Below are 25,322 nucleotides of genomic sequence, written 5' to 3'. Positions count from 1 at the left end.
ACCTCTGAGGTCCTACTTTTTATTTTAACTCCTAACTCCCTGAATTCAGCTTGTAGGACCTCGTCCCGTTTTTTACCTATATAGTTGGTGCCTATGTGCACCACAACAGCTGGCTGTTCACCCACCCTCCCTGTAGCTCGTGGTACTCCGCATGCTTGCCTTCATCAGCTGGGGCATTTTATTACAGCAGTTGGGAAATCATGTTGCAGCTATATAAAACCTTGGTAATGCCATATTTGGAGCAATGCATGCAGTTCTGGTTACTACATTATCAAAGGGATGTGGAAGCTTTGGAGAGAGTGCAAAGAAGGTTCACCAGGATGTTGCCTGGTCTCAAGGGTGTTGGCTATGAGGAGAGGTTAAATAAGCCAGAATTGCTTTAACTGGAAAGACAGGCTGAGGGGAGGCCTGATAAAGGTCTATAAAATTAGGAGAGGCATAGACAGGGTGGACAATCAGAGTTTTTTTCCAAGGGTAGAAGTGTCAATTACAAGGGGAACAGGTTCAAGGTGAGAGGGGAAAATTTAAGGGAGATGTGCAGGGTAGGTTTTTCATTCAGAGAGTGGTGGGTGTCTGGAACACGCTGCCAGAGGATGTGCTGGAACAGGCACATTAGCAACATTTTATAGGCATCTGGATGGATACATGAAAAGGGAGGAAATAGAGGGATACGGACATAGTAAGGGCAGAAGGTTTTTTCTTAGTTAGAGCATCATGATCAGCACAGGCTTGGAGGGCCAAAGGGTCTGTTCCTGTGCTGAACTTTTCCTTGTTGTTTGCACCCTGGGGAAGAGGGTGTCCTGCCTTTCCTCTACAGCATCCAACATTCCATCAAGCTCCACAACAGTGAAGCCTGGTGTTCCTCTTGGTGGAGCAATATTCTTGGCTGGAATGTGAGTGAGCTTATAACCAATTCCAGCTTGTCAATCTCTCCAATGCCAAATCCGGACCCAGCGAATCTGATGCGGGCGGGAATGAGAATTGCTCGAGATTGGCGTGGGCAGAGTGCTGACACATTAGCATATCCTGAATTGCTTTCTGAATAGCGCCCCCAACGAGAAGGTAAATCATATGCAATTCAGTCCCAGCGCCAACGTTAGTCTCCCAAATGGAGAATTCCACACCTGATCTAAGGATGTCCATTCCTTGGAGATGATGCAGTGAAGATTCACTGGATTGATTCCTGGGTTACAGAGTTGTCCAATGCTGAAAGGAATCATATTGTTGCGTACTCTCTGGAATTTAGGAAAATGAGAATGATCCCATTGAAACATACAAGATGACAAGGTAGGAAGATTGCTTCCCCTGGCTGGGACATTCGGAACAGGGCAGCACAGATTCAGGAGAAAGAGTTAATCAAATAGGACTGAGATGGGGAAAAATCTCTTCACTCAAAGGGTTATGAATCTTTGGAATTATTCAGCCCATTATGGATGCTTCATTATTGAGTATATTGAAGGCTCAGCTAGCTAGACTTTAGGATTCTAGGTTCATCATAGATGGAGCAGAATGGAGGATATGAGGATAGGTCCTGTGAAGGGTTAACCCTGTGATGTCATTGGAAGGAAGTGACATATACTCGTGATCTTAGTGTCTTGATGAAAGCAACATGAAAAGAAGCTCATGTCGGGGAATGTTCTGATAACTGTAAATGTGTTACAATAGAGTTAGAATAGGGGTGGGAAAACTTTTCCGTGCAAGGGCCACATTCAGAAATTCACAATTTTAAAGGGCCGCATAGTATTTTAAGTAAAATAATTACTTCACCCGGTTATGATTCTGGGCGCCTCATATAGGACATAGAACAGTACAGCACAGAACAGGCCCTTCGGCCCTCGACGTTGTGCCGAGGAATGATCACCCTACTCAAGTCAACGTATCCACCCTATACCAGTAAATAACCCAACAGCCCCCCCGCTAAACAGCTGGTTTAGCTCACTGAGCTAAATCGCTGGCTTTTGAAGCACACCAAGCAGGCCAGCAGCACGGTTCGATTCCCGTACCAGCCTCCCCGGACAGGCGCCGGAATGTGGCGACTAGGGGCTTTTCACAGTAACTTCATTGAAGCCTACTCGTGACAATAAGCGATTTTCATTTTCATTTTCATTAATCTTAAAAAAAAAATTAAAAATTAAAAAAAAAACATTTTAAAACATTTTTTTTTAATGGGGGGCCGCATAAAGACCTTTGGCGGGCTGCATGCGGCCCACGAGCCGTAGTTTGCCCACCCCTGAGTTAGAATGTCTGCAGCCAGCAGTTTTTGGGAATTATGGAAACTTCTCCAACCCACAACACAATGTAACAGCTGGAGATTGTGTGGGGCAAGTAGAGTTGGGGTTAAAGGTGAGGCATGATCTTGTTGATTGGTGGAGCAGGCTTGAGGAGCTGTCAGGCCTATTCCAGCTCCTATTTCTTATGCTCTAATGACATTTTTTTCTTTAGTACCTGGATTAGTGCCAGGACACGAGGACCAATTTCTAACCCATTGTAACCTCTCTGTTCAAATAATGTGGTAAAACACCCAAAGGGAAACACAATTACTGGACATGATTCAGTGTAGATGGCCTTCAATAACATTCTCTATATTTATTTTAATTGAAAACCCAAGGGGAAGGAATGAGGCCCATTGTGCAGAACATCTCTAAAGTTGAAAGGGTGCATGAGGGGGTAAGGAAAATGAATCTGGAAGTGGTGATGCCTAGACTTCCATCAAAAACTCCAAACTCTTACAAGGTCAGTCCATCCAGGACATGAATACTGCTCCCACACCTGGGAACCCAGGACAGTCCTCTCAACACTGATGTGTTTTGGTGCTCGTTCAGTTGTGTCATTTGGTGATAGATTTTATTTTCTTATTTTAGAATTATGAGGAGCTGAAATTTCGCCAATGGGTTGAAACTGAGGTTCATGCAGTGAATTTTAAAAGTGCGATGGAGATCGGGCTGGAGAAACTTTTCAATTATTCACGTTGTGGTAATGCTGCAGGTATGTCAGATGTTCCTTCAAAGTAACAACAGAATATAAAACAACCATTCACTCTTTAACATGTCACGTTTGAAACTTTCTGTACAGACTGACACACTGACCAAAGAATTCCACCATTGTCAATCCCAGAGCGTTCCTCGTTCACATGTGACTAGTGGGTTGAAGTGTCATTTGGGCTACTCACAAAGATAGAAAGATACATAGATAATAGAAGCAGGAGGAGGCCATTCGGCCCTTCATGCCTGCTCTGCCATTCATTATGATCGTGGCTGACCACCAAGTTCAATACCCTGATTCCGCCTCCCCCACCCGATCCCTTTCGCCCCACTTCTTTGATATCTGCAGGATTTATGTTCCCAGAATCTGGGTAGGTTTCCCACGTGAGCTGGAAGTGAAATTCCAAACTCATGTTCTGACTCCAGCTGTAGTTGCTGAATTTTTCGAGTATAATAAAGGTTCTTTGTCAGGCATGAATCCCACTATTGGAGTCGACATGAACCCGTGTGGAAGCTGATAAACTGCATCTCTCTCAGTTTACTGGATGCTGCGGGAATGCTGGCTCCTAACTGAGACTCAGTGGCAGGAAATTCTGCCTTGTTAAAGAGAAATTGTGTTTGAATAACTTCATCCAGATATTTAATGGTTAATGGTGGTTGAGGATGTATATTTGATGTTATGTCTGTACACATTCAAAGGATGTTTGACAAATTGCTATAGTTACAATACACTGTTTATTATATTAATATTATTCATCTAGATTTGGGTAAGTAAGGTATAATGTCAACATTTTCAGATAATCAAGAAGTTGGGAAATGCAGTAATCAATAAGGAAGTTCCGAACAGGAAAACCAATGTTGTGATCCGACAGATGGTAACAGCCTGGCTTTTCAAATCCCAAATGGAAACTTGGGGCAAGCTATCATAACAATTTACAATTTGTATTTTATAATGAGACGGTACCTACACTGAAGTCAGGAGCACAAATTTCAAACCACTCATGGACATTGCACATTTTAGAATTAAAAGGCCATTCATCCTATCTTGTCCATGCTTACCCAAATATGTCCAGGTGTCCATTCTAATCACATCTTCCTGCACCCGACCCATTTTCCTGCAGTTTACAACACTTAAAGTGTAATTCAGGTAGTTTTTAAAACAGTATAAGGTCCCTGACTCCACCACCAGCTCAGGCAGTGAATTCCACACACCCGACACCCTCTGTGTAAAAAGGTTTTTCCTCAAGTCCCCTCTAATCCTTCTGCCACGTAACTTGAATCAATCACCTATGGGTTTTTGAACTCTGCACCATGGGAAATATGTTCCTCCTGTCTACTCTTTCCCTATACCCTCACAAGTTTGTATACCTCAATCATGTCAGCCCTCAGCCTTCTCTGTTCCAAGGAAAACAACCCCAACCTATCCAATCTCTCCTCATAATTACAATTCCGTAGCTCCGGCAACATTCTAGTAAATATTCTCATGCTCTCTCCAGAGCATTTAGAACTTTGCTGTTGTCATTACTCTTTGTTTCCTGTTACTCGGCCAACTTTGGATCCAATTCACCATGTTACTCTATATCTCATGGACTTTTACTTTTTTGACTAGTCTGCCATATGGGACCTTGTCAAAAGCCTTACTGAAATCCATGTAGACTACATCCACTACACTACCCTCATCGATCCATCCTCATTGTCACTTCCTCAAAGAATTCAATCAAATTTGGAAGGCAAGACCTTCCCTTAACAAAGCCATGTTGACTATCTCTGACTAGCCCATGTCTTTCTAAGTGACAGTTTATCTGAGCTCTCAGGATTAATTCTAACAATTTGCTTAGACTGAAGTATGACTAACCGGAGTATAATTGTTTGCCATTTCCTTTTAACCTTATTAAACAATGGAACCACGTTTGCATTCCTCCAGTCCTCCGGAACATCCCCTGCGTCCAGTGAATACTCGACAATAATCCTCAGAGCATCTGCTATTTCCTCCCTGAACTCCTTCAACATCCTAGGAGACAAACCATCGCACACTGGCGACTTATCCACTTTCAAACATTCCAAGCCCCCAAACACTTTCTTTCCCAATATGATTTTTTAATCCAATATTTCACACTGCTCCCCTCAGATTACTACAGCCACATCATCCTTTTCCTTGCTGACTATGGAGACAGAAATTCATTTAAAACTCTTCCCACATCCTCTGCACCTTTACACATGTTCCCTCCTTCATCTCTGATAGCTCCCATTTTTCCTTAACTATCCTTTTGCTCTTTATATACTGGCAAAACATCTTTGGGTTTTCCTTAATCTTGCTTACGAATATTTTTTCATGCTCTCTCTTTGATTTCCTTATTTCATTTTTTCCTTAATCCCTGTACTTTCTAGACTCCTCTGGGCTATCTACAGTGTTGAGTTTTTTGCCACTATCATAAGCTTTTGTTTTCTGTTTATTCTTCCACTGTATTTTTCTAGACAACCATGGGAGTCTAGTTTTGGCAGTACCATTCTGATTTTTGGAGGGGACATGTCTGCTTTGTACCCGAAGGATTTCACTTATTACTGCTTCCCACTGGTTTATCCTTTCACCATCTTGTCCAGTCCACCTCAGACAAATCACTTCTCAGTTTTGTAAACTTTGCCATCCCCCTGTTTAAAATGTTTACTCCTGTTTTATCTCCATTCTTTTCCATAACAATACCAAATCTATCTGAATTGTGGTCACTATACCCAATATGGTCGCTCACTGTCACTTCATCCACTTGCATATGAAATGAAATGAAATTAAAATTGCTTATTGTCACGAGTAGGCTTCAATGAAGTTACTGTGAAAAGCCCCTAGTCGCCACATTCCGGCGCCTGTCCGGGGAGGCTGGTACGGGAATCGAACCGTGCTGCTGGCCTGCTTGGTCAGCTTTAAAAGCCAGCGATTTAGCTGAGTGAGCTAAACCAGCCCCTAGCTAAACCAGCCCCTTCATTTTCTATCTTAATTTCCTAAGAGTAAATCCAGAATTGTGTCTCCCCTCATTGGACTTGTCACATATGTTTCTTTAAACAAAACTCCTGGACACAATACATGAAATTTCCACCCTCAATTCCCCTTATATTGTTTGGAACCCAGTTGATTTTGGGATAGTTAAAGTCTCCGACTATTGTCGCGCTCTTATTCTTAAAGGCAGAAATTTGTCTGCATATATCTTCTTCTATCTCCCTCTCACTATTTGGGGGTCTGTAGAATACTCCCAGTAGTGTAACTGCCCCCTTTTTTTATTCCTAAACTCAACCCATAAAGCCTCAACTATTAATCCGTTCAGCAGATCATCCCTCCTCATAACTAATTTTTTGTTTAACCACTAATGTTACCCTCCTTTTGTGTCACCCACTATTCTGCCTGAAAACTCTATACCCAGTGACATTGAGCTGTTAATGTTGCCCCTCTGATAGTAAGGTTTCCGTTATAGCAACGACATCCCGCTGCCATGTTTCCAGCTGGGCCCTTAACTCATCTGCCTTGTTTGTAATGCTCCTTGCATCGAAGTATAAACAGTTCAGCCCTGTCAATTTCCTTTGCTGGACACTTTTTAAAAATAAATTTAGTGTACCCAATTAATTTTTTCCAATTAAGGGGCAATTTAGCGTGGCCAATCCACCTCCCCTGCACATCTTTGGGTTGTGGGGGCGAAACCCACGCAAACACGGGGAGAATGTGCAAACTCCACACGGACAGTGAGCCAGAGCCGGGATCGAACCTGGGACCTCGGCATCATGAGGCAGCAGGGCTAACCTTGCTGGACACTTTTTAACCCTTGTTTTGTCTTCCCGTGTCCCTCCCTTTATTTCAGCTAATACATTATCCTTAAAAACAGTAACAAAAACTTTGCAGATCTCACTTACCAATCAGCTGTTTCCGTTGGGACCATGTCACTTTCTGAACTGTGACGTTACCTCTGAAAGCCGCTGATGGTCCCCGCTCGCTGTTCTGAGGAAAGGTAGAAAATGAAAGGAGTACCTCCTCCCTCCTGACTGAACTCTCTGTCACTAAACCCCAACTTAAGCAATTCACCACAGCCCAAAGTAGCACTCCAGTGCAACCAAAGGCTATCCAGCCTTCAGTCTCTCTTTAACTACGTTTTCCCCTTTCATCTTTAATTCTATTGTTTTTGCATCCCTATGGAAATTAGATTTCCCAGAATGCACAGATGGCTCATGTTATTTTTTTGTCACTATTTCTTTTGGGTGGAAATAAACATAATACTTTGCTTCACGCATTTATGAATTTTGCCAATAGTCTATTCCCCTTTAGAAATACAAATGTTGAACTTCAGGTCACCCGCCTTGTCTTTCTAATATAAATTTTCATTCATCCAGCTCACTGTTCTCATCTTAGCTCTGCTCTTCTCCATTTCAAAACACTTCCTTTCGCATCTGACCCCTTTTTGATGCTTCTAATCTTGCAGTTTAACTGTCTTCTGTTTAATTAAATTAGTCACATCCACACACACACACACATCCACACACGCCTGTTTCACAGTAATATTGAAATAATATTGAATAATATGTGGTGAGATTCGCCGTTGTGTCGCATCCGATTACTGGTGCACCGCGCCTATGCCAGCACTGGGATTCTCCGTCCCAGCAGCCAGCCAATAGGATTTCCAATTGTGGGCACGCCACACCGGTGAATCGGAGGGTCCCGCCAATGGAGGCCCATTATATTTTCAGCACACAAATATGAAATAAAAGGGGTGCAAGAACATAGGGACCTGGCGATGTATTAGCACAAAGCATTAAATCCCATTGGGTGGCTAAGTGTTGACGCCAGCGTAAAAACGGGCGAGCTTTACTCCGGCATCGACGCACGTTCCAGGACCCCATTTTACGGCCCACAGGGGCCAGACACAGGGGCCGACGCCGCTCCAGCTGCCGATCCCAGTGTGAGCTCGGCGGCGCGGGGTCACGCATGCGCAGTTGGGCCGGCGCCAACTAGCGCATGCACAGTGCCCTTTTTCCCGCGCCGGCCCCAAAGGCAAAGGGCGCAGGGCTACAGAAGCCAGCACGGAGCAAAAGATGCCGGTGGACAGAGAGGCCGGCCCGCGAGTCGGTGGGTCCCGATCACGGGCCAGGCCACTACGGCGACCCCCCCACGGAGTCGGACTCGTTTTTTTGTTGATGGCTGCTCAGCCCATCCGGCCGGAGAATCGGTGCACCGGCCCCTGCCGGCCCGGGCCGGAGAGTAGGCGCATACCCCGACCGGTGCCGCACTGACTACGCCGGCGCCAATGGCACCGATTCTCCACTCTGTGGAGAATTGCATCCCGGCGGCGGGGCGCGATTCGCGCCGCGCTGCGCCGATTCTCCGACCTGATGAGGGGTCGGAGAATTCCGCACGCGATTTTTCAGATTCAATTCAAATTTCACATTTACTCAATCACCCGCAACATCCTCTTGTTTTCACACTCCTGGAAATTGAACCCAGGTCCTGAGCACTATGAAAAACTTGACACTGATTCGAAACAAACCTGTTAGACTTTAACCTGGTGTTGTAAGACTTCGTACTGTGCTCACCCAGTCCGACGCCAGCATCTCCAAACCCACCTCTTCATTCACCTGTGGATGGAGCAGTGCTCTGAAAGCTAGTGATTCGAAAAAAACATGTGTCATATGAGAGTACCTTTAAGAAATGGGTGTTTTTAATAGAATAACTGTAGTGGGTGTACCTTTATGAAATGGGTGTTTATTGCTGCAGTGATGACAGAGTGTGGGTGGAGCTGGGCTGTCTGTCAGCTTTTAGTTTCACTTTGAGAAAAGCTTGGGTGTGTCAGTTTTTTTGGTTTTGTTTCAGTGTTGGAGCTGAAGCCAGACAAAGCCGGGGTACTGTTGTTCTCTCTGCCATGAAAAGACTATCTCTTGATCATTTGGTGAATTCAGAATTATAAATATTCTCAACAGTGAATTTAAACCTGATCTTTGTGTGAAAAGGGTCTTTTGTCTTCTGGACATTGTTTGGGAAGTTATCAATGATTACCTAGTGTTGTATTCTTTGGGGGTTGTATTTGAATTAACGGTTGCTAAGATGTTCACTGTATGTTTTAAAAAGGTTAACTTGAGTTCATAAAATAAACATTGTTTTGCTTTAAAAATGTAGAATGGGCCATGTGTTCCCCATACCACAATCTATTAAAAGTTGTGAGTCAGGTGAACTCCATGATACACTTTGGGGTTCTCTAAACCCTGGCCCATAACACCTGTTGGACTTTAACCTGTTGTTGGAAGACTTCTTACTGTGCTCACCCCAGTCCAATGCCCGCATCTCCACATCTTGGCACTATGAAGCAACGGTGTGAACCACTGAGCTACCGTGCTGACCACAGGTGCTTGGTTGCTGGCACAGGCATGAGGGGCCGAAGAGCCTCTTTATGTGGGCGGCATGATAGTACAGTTGTTAGCACTGTTGCTTCACAGCACCAGGGTCCCAGGTTCGATTCCTGCTTGGGTTACTGTCTGTGCGGAGTCTGCACATTCTCCCTGTGTCTGTGTGGGTTTCCTCCGTGTGCTCCAGTTTCCTCCCACAAAGTCCCGAAAGATGTGCTTGTTATTCTGAATTCTCCCTCCGTGTACCAAAACAGGCTCCGGAGTGTGGCGACTGGGGGATTTTCACAGTAACTTCATTGCAGTGATAATGTAAACCTACTTGTGACAATAATAAAGATTATTAGATTATAAAACTGTCCGATCCTCTGACTCTAAGTTTTTTTAAATTTATTTTTTTATAAATTTAGATTACCCAATTATTTTTTCCAATTAAGGGGCAATTTAGCATGGCCAATCCACCTACTCTGCACATTTTGTTTTTTGGGTTGTGGGGGCGAAACCCACGCAGACACGGGGAGAATGTGCAAACTCCACACGGACAGTGACCCAGAGCCGGGATCGAACCTGGGACCTCAGCGCCGTGAGGCAGCTGTGCTAACCACTAGGCCACCGTGCTGCCCCCTCTGACTCTAAGTTAAGTGTCTAAGGTAGGGGGACAGGATTTAGGTCGTTGGGAGTGTTGAGCAGATGGGCCAGGGAGACCGGGGCTGAGAGGCTAGTGGGGTCATTGTCCAAGATAATGGAAGCTGGAGGGTTAGAGGTCAGAAAGGACAGGTCAAGGAGTATCAAAGGTGATAGGGGTGGGTCATAAGATGATAGTTGTGGGTGGTCAGAGGTTGGGGAGTTCTGATTATGGGATATGTGGGTGTTTCAACATCAGGAATGTTGTGGGGGGGGGGTGGGCGTGTGTTAGGACTCAGGTTTGTAGGTTTTCTGTGCAAGATTCAAGACTTTTACGAGCTGGGAAAAGGACTTTGAACATTAAAGCAGTGAAAAAAACAGCCATGTTTGGGGCTGCAGGACCTTGACTAAACTTCCCAGCAGCCTCAGCCCTGTGTGTGTGTTTAGAGGGGCAACAGCAGAAACCCAGACAGGCTGGTGATTAGTTTATCTTCAAGATAAAGGAGTTTGTGACATCACCAGACTAGACCGGCAGAAGAACAATGCACCTGGGTTAGTTTCAATACAGGCGCTGATGGCCCTGGCCCAGAGGGAAGATGGAACCCCTTTCCTTAATGGGATAGCATTCAGCAACCTCCGGAGGGACAATTGGGTGCAATTAAGCCCACCTGATACCGAAGATAACGAGGTTAAGCCCACATATGCTTCAATGGGGGCTGAAGATCACAGTAGCAGATAAGGCCGTAGCCTTTACTTGGTGTATAAAAAGGATGGCTCTTCCTTTTTGTCACTCTTCTCTCCTCGCTGCTGCTCATCATTATCATGCCCCTGGTGCCTGCCTTTCATTTTGTTCCAGCACGCAGCCTGAGACCCATTGAGCAGTTTAAGTTTGAACTTGGATTGTGAGTATCCTCTGGAAGTTGGCGAAGTTCCCAAGATTACTATAGTGGATGAGGCTTTTGGGGAAAGGGGGGTTGCACGAATCTATCATAGTTTTAAGACACTGCTAAAATTGTGTAAAGTAAGGTTTTACGTGGTGCCCGTTTAGTATTCCTTCCATAGTCATAGTTTTCTAAAGCATAAGGCATTTTGTGGTGTTTTCTAGCATTTGGTGATATTGACCTTGAACGTTTAATAAATACCTATATTCGGCTTTCAATTGGAGTCCGTTTCGAGTTTTCAATTCCTCACCAACGATCTCTGACCAAGTCACAATAGTAAATATCCCTTACCATAATTCCGGTGTCTAGGACCGAGGGGTACCCTGGGCGCCTCGAAACCGCCCACTCAGGAAAGACTGCCAGATAAAGGTGGGCAGAGACTTTCCTTTCTCTCTCCCGAGGGCACTGCTCAAGTGGAGTAGGCGCAAGGTGGTTGTGAGTCCACCGGTAAGAGAGAGAGGATCACCCGGGTAGTGGTGGGGCTTGGGCAAAGGGGTGTCAAGCCCAATATAAGCCCGTTGGGTGGAGTTAGAAAGGGGGATCCCGCTACAGGTTGCACAATCGAGTTGTGGCTCCATCCACTTTGAGGGGGTTCGAGTCAGGCCAGGGATGAGAGTCGAGCCTGTGGGCATTTGGCGGGAGGGGTGAATCACATGCAGAGTGGAAGAAACCTGTGTGGGTGGGGGAATCAGGGGGTTGTCAGAATCCCTCGAGGTAGATGGGGGGGGGGGTGGGGGGTGGTGGGGGGCAGCATCAGAGGTTTGAGGAGCGTCGGGGGTGTGGGGATTCCCATGATAGTTGTTTAAAATAGCTGCTCAGAAGTTAGAGGAGGTTTTATCTTGTTTAAGATTTTCTAAGCAACAATTTTCTTGAGGAGGTGGTATTATCACTGGACTAGTAATCACAGGACTCAGGGTAATGTTCTGGGGAACCGGGGTCAAGTCCCACCATGACAGATGGTGTAAAAAAGACTGAGATTTAAAGTTTAATGATGGCCATGAAACTGTTATAAACTCACCTGGTTAACTAAATCCTTGCCGTGAAGGAAATCTGCCAGTGTTACCTGGTCTGGCCGAATTGTCACTCCATATCCAGTACAATCTTGTTGACTCTGAAATGCCCTCAACTTTTAAAAAATTCATTTATGGGATGTGGGCATCGCTGGCTAGGCCGGCATTTGTTGCCCATCCCTAGATTCCCTTGAGAAGGTTATGGTGAGCTGCCTTCTTGAACCACAGCAGTTCCAGAGGTGCAAGTATTCGGGAAAGAATTTCAGGATGTTGACCCAGCGAGAGTGAAGGAACTGCGATATATTTCCAAGTCAGGGTGATGACTGACTTGGAGGGGAAACCGCCAGGTGATGGGGTTCCCAGGTATCTGCTGCTCTTGTCCTTCTAGATGGTAGTGGTCGAAAGTTTGGAAAGTGCTGTCTCAGGAACCTTGGAGATTTAAGGCAATGCATCCTGTGGATGGTACACACGGCTGTCACTGTCTTGACTTATGCCTTGTAGATGGTGGACGGTCTTTGTCGGGTGTCAGGGGGTGAGTTATTCACCGCAGGATTCCTAAACTCTGACCTGTTCTGGTCACCACAGTATTTATATGGCTTGTCCAGTTCAGTTTTTGATCAATGGTAACCCCCCAGGCGGTGATGGTTACATCCTTTCTTGTCAGAGATGGGCATTGCCTGGTACTGTTGTGGCACGAATGTAACTTGCCACTTGTCAGCTCAAGCTTGGATATTGTCCAGATCTTGCGGCATTTGGACATGAACTGGTTCAATATCCGAGGGCGGCACAGTGGCACAGAGGTTAGCACTGCTGCCTCACAGCTCCAGGGTCTCGGGTTCAAATCCGGCCTCAGGTGACAGTCGGTGTGGAGTTTGCACTTTCTCCCCGTGTCTGCGTGGGCTTCCTCCAGGTGCTCCGGTTTCCTCCCACAGTCCAAAGATGTACAGGTTAGGTGGATTGGCCATGCTTAAATTGCCCCTTAGTGTCCAAAAGGTTAGGTGGGGTTACTGGGTTACGGGGCTATAGTGGAGGCATGGCCTTACATACGGTGCTCTTTCCAAGGGACGGTGCAGATTCGATGGGCCGAGTGGCCCCCTTCTGCATTGTAAATTCTATGATTCTATGATTCCATGATTCTGTGAGTCGCGAATGGTGCTGAACATTTTACAGTCATTCTACAATCATCCCCACTTCTGATGTTATGATGGAAGGAATTCCAGCAGAAGATGGTTGAGCCGAGGACACTACCCTGAGGAACTCCTGCAGTGATGTCCTAGAGCTGAGATGGTAGTCCTCCAGCCACGCAACTATCTCCTTTGTGCCAGGTGTGACTACAACCAGTGGAGTGTTTTCCCCCTGACTCCCATTGACTCCAGTTTTGCTCGAGCTCCTTGATGCCATTCTCGATGAAGTACTGTCTTGATATCTAGGGCAGTCACTCTTACCTCATCTCTGGCATTCAGCTCTTTGTCCATGTGTGAACCAAGGCTGTAATGAGGTGAGGAGCCGAGCTGCCTTGGCGGAACCCAAACTGAGCGTCCGTGAGCAGGTTATTGTTGATTAAGAACCATTTGACAGCACTGTAGGTGCCTCGTTCCATCACTTTGCTGCTGATCAAGAGTAGACTGATGGGACGGGAATGTGCCGAGTTGGATTTGTCCTGTTTCTTGTTTGCAAGACATACCTGGTCAATTTTCCACATTATCTGGTAGATGCCAGTGTTGGAGTTGCACAGGAACAACCTGGCTAGGGTAACAGCAAGGTCTGGAGCACAAGGCTTCAGGACTATTCAGTATGTGGAGGGAATCAAATTGGCTGAAGTCTGACATCTTTGACATCCAGAGGAGGCCGAGATTGATCGCGCACTCTGCACATCTGGATGAAGATTGTTACAAATGCTTTAGCCTTATCTTCTGCACAGATGTGTTGGGCTCTTCCATCATTGAGGACAGGGATATTTGTGAAAACTTCTCCTTCCGTGAGTTGTTTATTTGTCCACCATCATTCACGGCTAGATCTGACAGGACTGCAGGGCTTAGTTCTGATCTGTTGGTTGTGGGATCGCTTAGCTCTGCCTATCACTTGCTGCTGATGTTGTTTGGCACATAGTCCGGTGTAGCTTCACCAGGTTGACACATCATTTTTCGGTATGCCTGCTGTTGCTCTTGGTTTGCTTTCCTGCACTCTTCATTGAACCAGGGTTGATCCACTGGCTTGGTGGTAATGGGAGAGTGGGTTCTATGCCTGGGTTCTAGGCTGCATGAGAAGCTGACAAACAATGGGGTCAAAGGGATACCACATAATTTACTGGAAGACAATGCACAAAGATGCCAGAAGCTGTGGGTGGAGATCCATGTGGGGCATGAGCATCTCACAGGTGATGGGCTCGAGGGGAGGGTGGCTGAATTGAGGAACAAACTTTCTCTTGAAGCTGCTGGACTTTTCCAACTGTGTTGTGAACATGCTGCACAGTTTGGTGAAGAGAGGTGGGCTGCAGAGAGTGATCTGAGTCTGCTGGACTGATATACGGTATTGGGACATACACTACGAGTGTGACCATGCTGGTCACATGCTGCTCTCCATTCTGGCTACTTGTTCATAGAATCATAGAATCCTTTCAGTGCAGAAGGAGGCTATTCAGCCCATTGAGTCTGCACAAGCCCTGCAAAAGACCATCCCACCTATGCCCAATCCCCCCATAACCCCACCTAAATTTTTGGACACTTATCGGCAATTTAACACGGCCAATCCACCGAAGCTGCACACCTTTGGACTCTGAGAGGAAACCAGGGCATCCGTAGGAAACCCACGCAGACATGCGCAAACTGCACACAGACAGTTACCCAAGGTCGGAATCGAATCGCGGTTCCTGGCGCTGTGAGGTAGCAGTGCTACCCACAGTGCCATTGTGCCACCCATTCATTTGTTCATTTGCATATTCCCTTAAAGTGATATCGCAACATTTTCCACATCTCAGCAAAGTCACCCTGTCCCCTCACCTGGAACCTTTGACACCCCATCAGCTGATCACCTAGTTAAATGCTGTAACCGATGTTTCTCTGTCTCCAGGTACCGTTGTTCCTATCTATGCACCTTGGGGATTTTTTGGATATTTGGAAAATGGCAAAATACAACAGAAATTCAATGTATTTGTCCTGATAGTTCCCCAAGTCATCAATCCACCTGAACCAACAGATCCTACAGTAAAATTACAACATGGACCTCGTGTGTCGTACTATTCCAGGTGAGTTTAGTGACTGATATATTGCGATTAATGTTTCATTGCTGCCTGCTCTTGTATCAACATCACTCAACCTGGGCCGGAATTCTCCCATTTTGAGACTAAGTGCTGCTGTGTGAGCGGGAACGTGGAGTGTTTTCCGTTGCAGTGGCTTGATGGAAAACACTCCGAATCTTCCCACCCTTCCTCATTAATTATTCACCTGGGTGTTTGACGCTGTTTTCAGTAGTGGGTCAGGCCTGGATGGTGTGTAGTCCGCCGTCATGTCCGAGTTTTATATTAAAACGATATCCATCAACACTGACCCACCATTGAAAAAAGAAGGTGGACGTCCTGAAAATGAAGATCGATCTCCAGGAACATTGTGGGGCCGGAGGATGGACTCCCTCCAGGACACCAAATCTGGAAGGTCTAAGTTCACATGCTCCCCTAACCCATTGCTGGGGTGTTACAGGGCCCAGGGTTGTGGGTGGTCTTCATCCTGAGCTCTGGAGACAGCGTCACGCACCCTGACTTTGGCACACTACATTGCGAAAAATGTTTCTCACACTGGCGTATTTTCCCGCTGGAACGGCAGAGAATCTATCCTGATAGGGGGACAGTTCTCCCTTTGTATCCATTACCATATGTAAATGATGCTCATGCCGGCCTCTTGTTTCCTTCCAGTCACGTTGGGCACCCTGAGGTCCCTCTGCTATCGCACACTCTCTGGAACTCTGTCATTAAGTCTGTATCTCTCCATCCTTTCTGCAAAATACATCACCTCACATTTCTCTGTATTAAACTCTTTCTGTCACTTATCTGTCCATTTGGTGAGCTTCTCGAGGGGCAGGCTCGAGGGGCCAGATGGCCTACTCCTGCTCCTAGTTCTTATGTTTTTATGTTCTCTATGATGTCATTACAGCTGTGGACTAACTGAATGGTGGAGGCGGCTCAATGGGCTGAATGGTCAATTCCTGTTCCTGTTGTCCTGACAACCGACTTGGTTTCCAAACAGGTTTTGTCAGGAGGAATACAAATTAAATTCCACTATTCTTAATTCTGTTACAGGATTTTTGACAAGAAAGTTGACGAACAACATATTGAGGAACGTGTGGCTCAAGTACTGAATGACTTGGAACAAGACAATCAATCCTTCAATAGGACATTTTTTGTCATGACTTTTTTGAGCAAACATGGGCTAATGGGAGTAGGTTTTATAAAGGCAGGAGAATGATGGTTTTCTGGAAGGTTCTGTTACCTTTCCAAAACTTTGAACAGTGAGGTGCGCTTAACTCTATTCTAAAACTGTTTAACTTTCCATTGATACGACCTGGAATACTGGGCATAGTTTTAATCTCCTTACCTCATGAAGGATATATTTACCTTTGAGGAACGCAATGTCTGTTCATCAGGCAGATTACGTATATGTGTCAACATTGCGATTGTGGACAATTCCACCAATGTCCCATCTCCAAATCCCTGTGACCCTGTTTATAAATATTGCCCTCTACTGGCAGTTAGTAACTGCACACACTGCAGCATTGATTCTAGATTCAAAATTATGCAGAACATTAATATCAACTGTGAACATTTCTTCTTCATTTACATACACTGTTCCCATTGATTGTTTAGCTCCATAATTCTACACAATGATTTTCTCTCGATGTCCAGTTCAGTTTGTCTCCACATTGTCCTGTGACAGACAGTTCCTGGTTCTCACCAGGGGCTCGACCTTGTTGTCTTTCCCAAAATTAAATAAAAACAGAGACTATTCAGGCGGGATTCTCCCCTACCCGGCGGGGCGGGGGATCCCGGCGGGACGGAGTGGCGTGAACCACTCCGGCGTCGGGCCGCCCCAAAGGTGCGGAATCCTCCGCACCTTCAGTGGCTAGGCCCGTCCCGGAGTGGTTTGTGCCCTGCCGGCTGGTGGGAAAGTGGCTTGGCGTCACGGCAACCGGCGCCGAAGGGCCTCCGCAGGCCGGCGTGAGTTGGCGCATGCGCGGGAGCGCCAGTGCATGCTGGTGTCATCTGCGCGCAAGCCCAGAGGGCTTCCTTTCCGCACCGGGAATGGCGGAACTGTACAGCCTCCGGTGCAGAAGGATAGAAGCCCGCATGGCACAGGCCCGCCCATGGATTGGTGAGCCCCGATCACAAGCCAGGCAACTGTGGGGGCACCTCCTGGGGCCAGATCCCCCCGCGCCCCCTCAAGAACCCCGGAGCCCACCCGCGTCGCCAGGTCCCGCCGGTAAGGGACCTACTCCAATTTACGCCGACGGGACTGGCAAAAGAGGGGCGGGACTTCGGCCCATCGCAGGCCGGAGAATTCGGGCAACCCCGGTGCCCACTGAGTCGTGCCGGACTCCGCCATTCTCCAAGGCGGGCGCGCGACTCACACCGGGTCGATTTTTGGGGGGCTGGAGAATTAGGAGGACGCGGGGACGGGATTTACGCCGACCCCCGGTGATTCTCCGACCCACGGGGGGTTGGAGAATCCCGCTCTTCAAGTCCGCTCCACCATTCAGTAAGATCATGGCTGATCTCTGACCTTAAGTACACTTTCCCACACTGTCTCTCGAGTGGGCAATATGTCTAATAAACAGGTAATGCAGTCCCACTAAAGTCAGTTCATCCATCCTTAACTAAGGAGACCAAACATCACTACATCATATTCTACCTGTTGTGTTCCTAATCACTCACTTAACCAACTAAATATGGAGCAAACACATGATCGTCCACCCACACGTTAACTATCCATGTGACTCCAGCCCTGACATATTTAAATGTCCCTGAGTCCTGGCTGCTCTTTTTCCTTTAATATTGTTTGAAATGAGGTTTCCCTTAAGATCTCAAATTCATTGCTGAACACGTCTCCACACTGCACATATACAGGGCAAAACTCAATTGTACAGGGTGGTGGGCCCTCGATTGAGTAACGGGGATTAATCACTGCAGTAATTTGCTTTTTCTGTGATCTTGCTTTAAATTAATTGTGCACAGACTGAGACTGAGATGGTCTGAGTGACAGATACAGTTCCAGAATTTTCTATCTTCACACAGCGATGGATTATGTTCATGTTTATCCATCATACTGACCAGACTGTTTAAAGTAGAACATAGAACATAGAAAAATACAGCACAGAACAGGCCCTTTGGCCCACGATATTGTGCCGAACTTTTGTCCTAGATTAAGAACAAATTAATCTATACCCCATCATTCTACCGTAATCCATGTACCTATCCAATAGCTGCTTGAAGGTCCCTAATGTTTCCGACTCAACTACTTCCACAGGCAGTGCATTCCATGCCCCCACTACTCTCTGGGTAAAGAACCTACCTCTGACATCCCCCCTATATCTTCCACCATTCACCTTAAATTTATGTCCCCTTGTAATGGTTTGTTCCACCTGGGGAAAAAGTCTCTGACAGTCTATCTATTCCCCTGATTAAATTATAACCTCTATCAAGTCACCCCTCATCCTTCTCCGTTCTAATGAGAAAAGGCCGAGCACCTTCAACCGTTTCTCCTAAGACCTACTCTCCATTCCAGGCAACATCCTGGTAAATCTCCTTTGCACCTTTTCCAAAGCTTCCACATCCTTCCTAATATGAGGCGACATTCAAATTGGGAATTGTTACAGAGCACAGAGTATTGAAGCTGTTCAATGTGAAATCATGAGGTGTTCAGATGTGTGATTGTTCCTGGGCTCTCTCACTCGGAGTTAGTTCCAGATAGAATTATTTAATTCCAAGGGAACATTTATACTGTAAAGAGACAGTGTGCTCACCATTTGTAAAATACTGAGATTTTCATCACATCATCTGGAAGAATTGCCTTCAATGTTTGAAAAGTTCTGTCTCCTGTGCTGTGAAATATAATGGGAATGGACCATATAACAGACTGTGTGGAATAGACACTGTACACTGCAGAAAGAACACACCACTTATTGGAGAAACCTGCAATTCGGGACACCCTGGCCGGGATTCCCTGACCCTGCACCAAGTCGGAGAATCCCCGGGAGGAGACGCGAATCCCGTCCTGCCGCCCCAACGGTGGCTGCCCTATTCTCGGGTGCCGTTTTTCCAGGGCCAGCGGGATTCCCGCCATGCCAGTCGGGGGCCGTTGACAGCGCCCCCCCCCCCCCCCCCCCCCCCGGTGATTCTCCGGGCCCCAATGGGCCGAGTGGCCGTCCAGTTTTGACCAGTCCCACCGGTGTGAATTACTCACCTCACGCACAGTGGGATCTCGCAGGTAAGTATACAGGGGCGGGCCTGGGGGGAGCGGGGTGCGGGTTTACAAACCCGGGGGGGGGCCCTCCATGGTGGTCTAGCCCGCGGTTGGGGCCTACCGATCCTGCGGGCGGGCTGTTTCCGTGGGAGGCCTTCTTTCCTCTGCGCCGGGCCCCTGTGGGGCTCCGCCATATTGCCCGGGTGCCATGCGGAGAAGAGGACCCCCGCGCAAGTGCGGAAATACGCCAGCCGGTCCGCGCATGCGTGAGATCACGCCAGCCGTTCCGCCAAGCGCTAACTGGCGCGTCGGTCCTTCGGCACCGGCTGGAGCGGTGCCAACAACTCCGGCATCAAACTAGCCCCCGAAAATTTGGAGAATTCCTCACTTTCGGGGGCTGTTGACGCTGGAGCGGTTGGTGCCGGTTTGCCAGCCGGCTTGGGGACTTAGTCCCCAGGATGGAGAATCCCACCCCGGGTGGGGAATCAGGGGCGGGATTCTTTCGAAACCGGCGGGGCGGGCAACTGTGGTGCGAAGTAGTGGCATGAACCACTCGAGCTTTGGGCCACCCCGAAGGTCCGGAGTCCTCCGCACCTTCAGGGTCAAGGCCGCCGCTGGAGTGGTTTGTGCCACGCCGGCCGGTGCGGAAAAGGCTGGGCACCATGCCAACATGTCCGCCGGAAGGCGCAAGTTGCCATATGCGCGTGAGCGCCAGCGTGTGCTGGCATCATCCCGGCGCATGCGCGGGGGAAGTCCACCTCCGCGCCGGCCATCGCGAACCGTTACTCCGGCTAGCGCCGTGGAATAGAGTGCCCCCAGGGCACAGGGCCACCTGCGGATTGGTGGGCCCCGATCACAGGCCAAGCCACCGTGGGGGCACCTCCCGGGGGCCAGATCCTCCGGTGCCCCCCCCCCCCCCCCCCGAGGCCGCCCGCGGAGCCAGGTCCCGCCGGCAAATACCTGTCGTAAACTACGCTGGCAGGACCCGCCGAAAGCGGGCGGCCAATCAGCCCATCGCGGGCCGGAGAATCGGCAGGGGGCTGCTGCCAGCGCCCGCCAACCGGCATGGCACGATCCCCGCCTCCGCTAAATCCCCGACGCCGGAAAATTTGGAGGCCGGCGGGGGTGGGATTCACGCCGGCCCCCCAGCGACTCAGACCAGTCCAGGTTCAGGAAACAGATAGGCCCAGGTCAGGAAAGTGAAGTGGGAGTTTTGTGACTCAGGTGTGAAGCAGCTTAAAACTGGTCCTTAAACTGGAGAAAGAATCTAAAATTAGAATCCAGAGACTGAAGATTGAATAAAGTTTCAATTCAGATCTCCTCAAACCCACACTGGGAGCTGACATTGGGAATATCGACAGACTGAATCTGTGATTGAGAAAATGATCGATTCAGATCTGACTCTTGTTAACAGGTGACCCATTCACAGGTTTCTCTTGTGGAGTAAATAAGCCATCGTCTTCTCGTCTTTGTTTGTCTTTATTTTTCAAACTGCTGGGAATGTATTCTCACTGTGAAATAAAGAGGGTGATGCATTTACACATTTGGTCTCGTGTTAGATTCTTCCTCAGATATAAATCTGGGTCAGTGATCACATCACTAGAATATCCTTGCTCAGATAAAGTGAGCAAAACTACACACAATATTCCAGGTATAGTCTCTTTACTGCACTGATCTCTGCTCCTGTCCTTTCTCTCGAATCCTTTGCTTGAGTATATTTACAACACTGCTTGTGGACCAGGAGGGAAATAATGTTTGCACCAAGTTCAACAAGTCACGCAGTGTAATCTATCCCATAACCAGTGATCTGTCTCCCCCTCATCCAACCACCATCTCTTCCCCAACGCACTATTCACTCTCCATGAACACTGGTGAACCATGCCCCAGAAATCATGAACAATCTGCTGCTAACCCCAATACTGGAATTCATCGCCATGATCTCTCTCATTCCCTCAGTACACCTACCTGCTCTCATAAGCTGGGGCCTGGTGAAACAGGCTTGCCACCTGTAAGATTTCCATCACATTACCTGTGGGCAAGAATACAACAGAAAATATTTCAATATTACTGACAAGGGGAACATATTGTCAATGGTTTTCATGTTGCACTCATCAGGACAAAGAGAATTATGTCCAATTTCAAACAATAACAGCAACTCAAACTGATGTGTCCTGATTGATATCAAGTCAACTCTGATTGCCTGAGGTGTTGCCATGGAGAATGCATGAGGAACAATAGTCTCCCCAAACTTCCGCGTAATTCAAAAACAATCCAGCACTTGAATATATTCCTTCTGTTTTTGTATGAACCTGTGTCACTTCTAGAAAGTATAAGTGACCCACATTTCAGCTTGACTGATTATCTTAAATTGGTTGTTAGTGTAGCTATCAGCACACTCAAAATGTTCAACAAGAGCTGCCCAATCACCCTGTCATATCCAACAGGAGACACTTATTTTGGGTTTTGGGAGCATGGGCTCGTTGAGTACGGTCTGTACTTTGCCTATTATTAACAACCAGAGAAACATGCTGTTTGATTAGATTAGCTGAACATTGCCACTAACGCTTTACATACCTGGCATCATACCGACTGCATGGGATTCTTCCAGGCGCACCGGTTTCCTCCCACAAGTCATGAAAGATGAGCTGATAGGTGAATTGGACATTCTGAATTCTCCCTCTGTGTACCCAATCAGGCGCCAGAGTGTGGCAACTAGGGGATTTTCACAGTATCTTCATTTCAGTGTTAATGTAAGCCTACTTGTGACACTAATAAACATTATTATTATTACAACTGGCTTTGATGTGGTAAAAACAAATTGTCAATAAAAATAGCAGGATAATAGCAGAATAATAGCAGGGTAGCATGGCGGTTAGCACAATTGCTTCACAGCTCCAGGGTCCCAGGTTCGATTCCCGGCTTGGGTCACTGTCTGTGCGGAGTCTGCACATCCTCCCCGTGTGTGCGTGGGTTTCCTCCGGGTGCTCCGGTGTCCTCCCACAGTCCAAAGATGTGCAGGTTAGGTGGATTGGCCATACTAAATTGCCCTTAGCGTCCAAAATTGCCCTTAGTGTTGGATGGGGTTACTGGGTTATGGGGATAGGGTGGAGGTATGGGCTTGGGTAGGGTGCTCTTTCCAAGAGCCGGTGCAGACTCAATCGGCCGAATGGCCTCCTTCTGCACTGTAAATTCTGCGATAAAGATCTTTGATGAACTGGGATGATTTGTGGTTAGTGTCTTTGTGAAGTCCAGCTTTTGTTTTAATACTTCTTCCTTCGAGGCTTGAGATGTTTTTTCCTGGGAAGGTTGTCGCCAGACTTGGGTTCACAGCAAAGGATGTGCCCGGCACCTACTACTTTCAGAACAATAAAGCAGCTCTTTCACTTCAGCAAGCAGGAGAGAGAGTGTTCCTTTCACATCCAAGGTCTAAACACTTCTGGCCAGTTTTCCCAGAAAGCATCATGCAGGAACCAATCACTGACCATTGTCAGGTAGAACACTGTCCCTTGCCAACCCATAGAAATCCTGCAGTGCAGAACGAGGCCATTTGACCCATCAACCCTGTACCAACCCTCTGAAAGAGCACTCCCCCGTTCTATCCCTGTAACCCCACCTAACCTGCACACATTTGGATTGTGGAAGGAATCCTGAGCACCCAGAGGAAACTCAAACAAACACGGGAAGAAAGTACAAACTCCACACACACAATCACCCAAGGCCAGATTTTTACCCAGGTCTCTGGCGCTGTGCGGCGGCACTGCTAACCGTTATGCCACCGTGCCACCCACCGGTTGCCAGCCAAGCAATCGGACCAAATCCCTCCAAATCTGATTCCAATGATCCAGTCAGTGCTGAGGGGTTTGGCCAAAAACAAAACCTGGGAACACAGTGGCCTGACAAGCAGGCTGCTTCAACTTTGACCCTTCTGCTTAAAGGCACAGTCCGATTCTGGGTCCACAAACCAAAATAATAAAAATAAAGAATTGGGAAAAAGGAAATAAGCAAGAAGGACTCTTACATTAGCAGTCAGCCATTTCTATTTATAAGCTTCAGTTTGGACCTCCCACCTGGTACACATTTGGATTCATGTCAAGTTGGCAAGATGGTGAAATTTGAATTCACAATAAAAAAATCAGCAAATAAAATACTAATGATTGATACAAAAGCCTATCTTGTTCACCAATGTTATTGGAGGAAATCGGCCACCCTGACCTGGTCTGGCCTACGTGTGATTCCAGATCCACAGCAATGTGGTGGACTCTGAAATGACCGCGCTAACCGCTCCACTCAAGGGCAAATAGGCTAGGAAATAAATGCTACACCAGCCAGGGACATGCAACATCTCTTTTATTAATTTAAAAATGGACAGGTAACCAAAGATTAACTCAAGGCCAAAATTGAGATCTCAAGAAACAATACGACTGAAGCTGACTACAGAGATAGGGAGGATTTGAAAATGTTTGTGGGAATATTTAAACGGAAACATTGCTAGACAGGGAGGCAGTGTAGGTCACTGAGCACAGGAGTGACAGTTCATTGGAACATGATATGTGTTAGATCCCAGGCAGCAGAGATTCGGATAACCTCAAATTTATGTACTGTGGAAGATAAAAGAAAGCGGGCACTTCAGGAGTGTCAGGGGATGTGCTGTACTTGTCTGGATAGGTGCAGCTCCAACAACACTCAGGAAGCTCAAATGGCTCCATGACTTTAACATCCAGAAATAAGGCCTGATCTGACAGGTTCCTGGGTCATGAGTTTAAACAGCCATTTCCTACAACAGTGGTAGCTAGTGTGCACAGTTTACAGGACACACCGCAACAAATCACCAATCTGCTTCCTCAGTAGTTCCCAAACCCACAACTACCATTCTCTAGAAGGACAGAGCAATTGGTCCACAGGAGTAGTGCCCAGTGCTCAACAAAGATACAAAATTGGATTGGATTTGTTTATTGTCACGTGTATCGAGGTGCAGTGAAAAGTATTTTTCTGTGAGCAGCTCAACAGATCATTAAGTACATGGGAAGAAAAGGGAATAAAAGAAAATCATAATAGGGCAACACAAGGGATACAATGTAACTACATAAGCATTGGCATCGGATGAAGCATACAGGGTGTAGTGTTAATGAGGTCTGTTTGACCCATAAGAGGGTCATTTTGGAGTCTGGTAACAGCGGGGTAGAAGCTGTTTTTGAGACTGCTCGTGCGTGTTCTCAGACTTCTGTATCTCCTGCCCGATGGAAGAAGTTGGAAGAGTAAGTCAGCCGGGTGAAAGAGGTCTTTGATTATGCTGCCCGCTTTCCCCAGGCAGAGGGAGGTGTAGATGGAGTCAATGGATGGGAGGCAGGTTCGTGTGATGGACTGGGCTGTGTTCACGACTGTCTGAAGTTTCTTGCGGTCCTGGGCCGAAGAGTTGCCATACCAGGCTGTGATGCAGCCAGATAGGATGCTTTCTGTGGTGCCTCTGTAAAAGTTGGTCAGAGTTAATGTGGACATGCCGAATTTCCTCAGTTTCCTGAGGAAGTATATGCGCTGTTGTGCTTTCTTGGTGGTAGCGTCGATGTGGGTGGACCAGTACAGATTTTTGGAGATGTGCATCCCTAGGAATTTGAAACTGCTAACCATCTCCACCTCGGCCCCGTTGATGCTGACAGGGGTGTGTACAGTACTTTGCTTCCTGAAGTCAACGACCAGCTCTTTAGTTTTTCTGGCATTAAGGGAGAGATTGTTGTCGTTACACCACTCCACTAGGTTCCCTATCTCCCTCCTGTATTCTGATTCGTCGTTATTCGAGATCCGGCCCACTATGGTCGTATCGTCGGCAAACTTGTAGATGGAGTTGGAACCAAATGTTGCCATGCAGTCGTGTGTGTACAGGGAGTAGAGTAGGGGGCTAAGTACGCAGCCTTGCGGGGCACCGGTATTGAGGACTATTGTGGCGGAGGTGTT

The sequence above is a fragment of the Scyliorhinus canicula genome, chromosome 6, assembly GCF_902713615.1.
Source record: "Scyliorhinus canicula chromosome 6, sScyCan1.1, whole genome shotgun sequence".
In the NCBI taxonomy this organism is placed as follows: domain Eukaryota; kingdom Metazoa; phylum Chordata; class Chondrichthyes; order Carcharhiniformes; family Scyliorhinidae; genus Scyliorhinus; species Scyliorhinus canicula.
The sequence above is the reverse complement of the archived record's forward strand: the minus strand, read 5'-3'. Positions refer to the sequence as shown.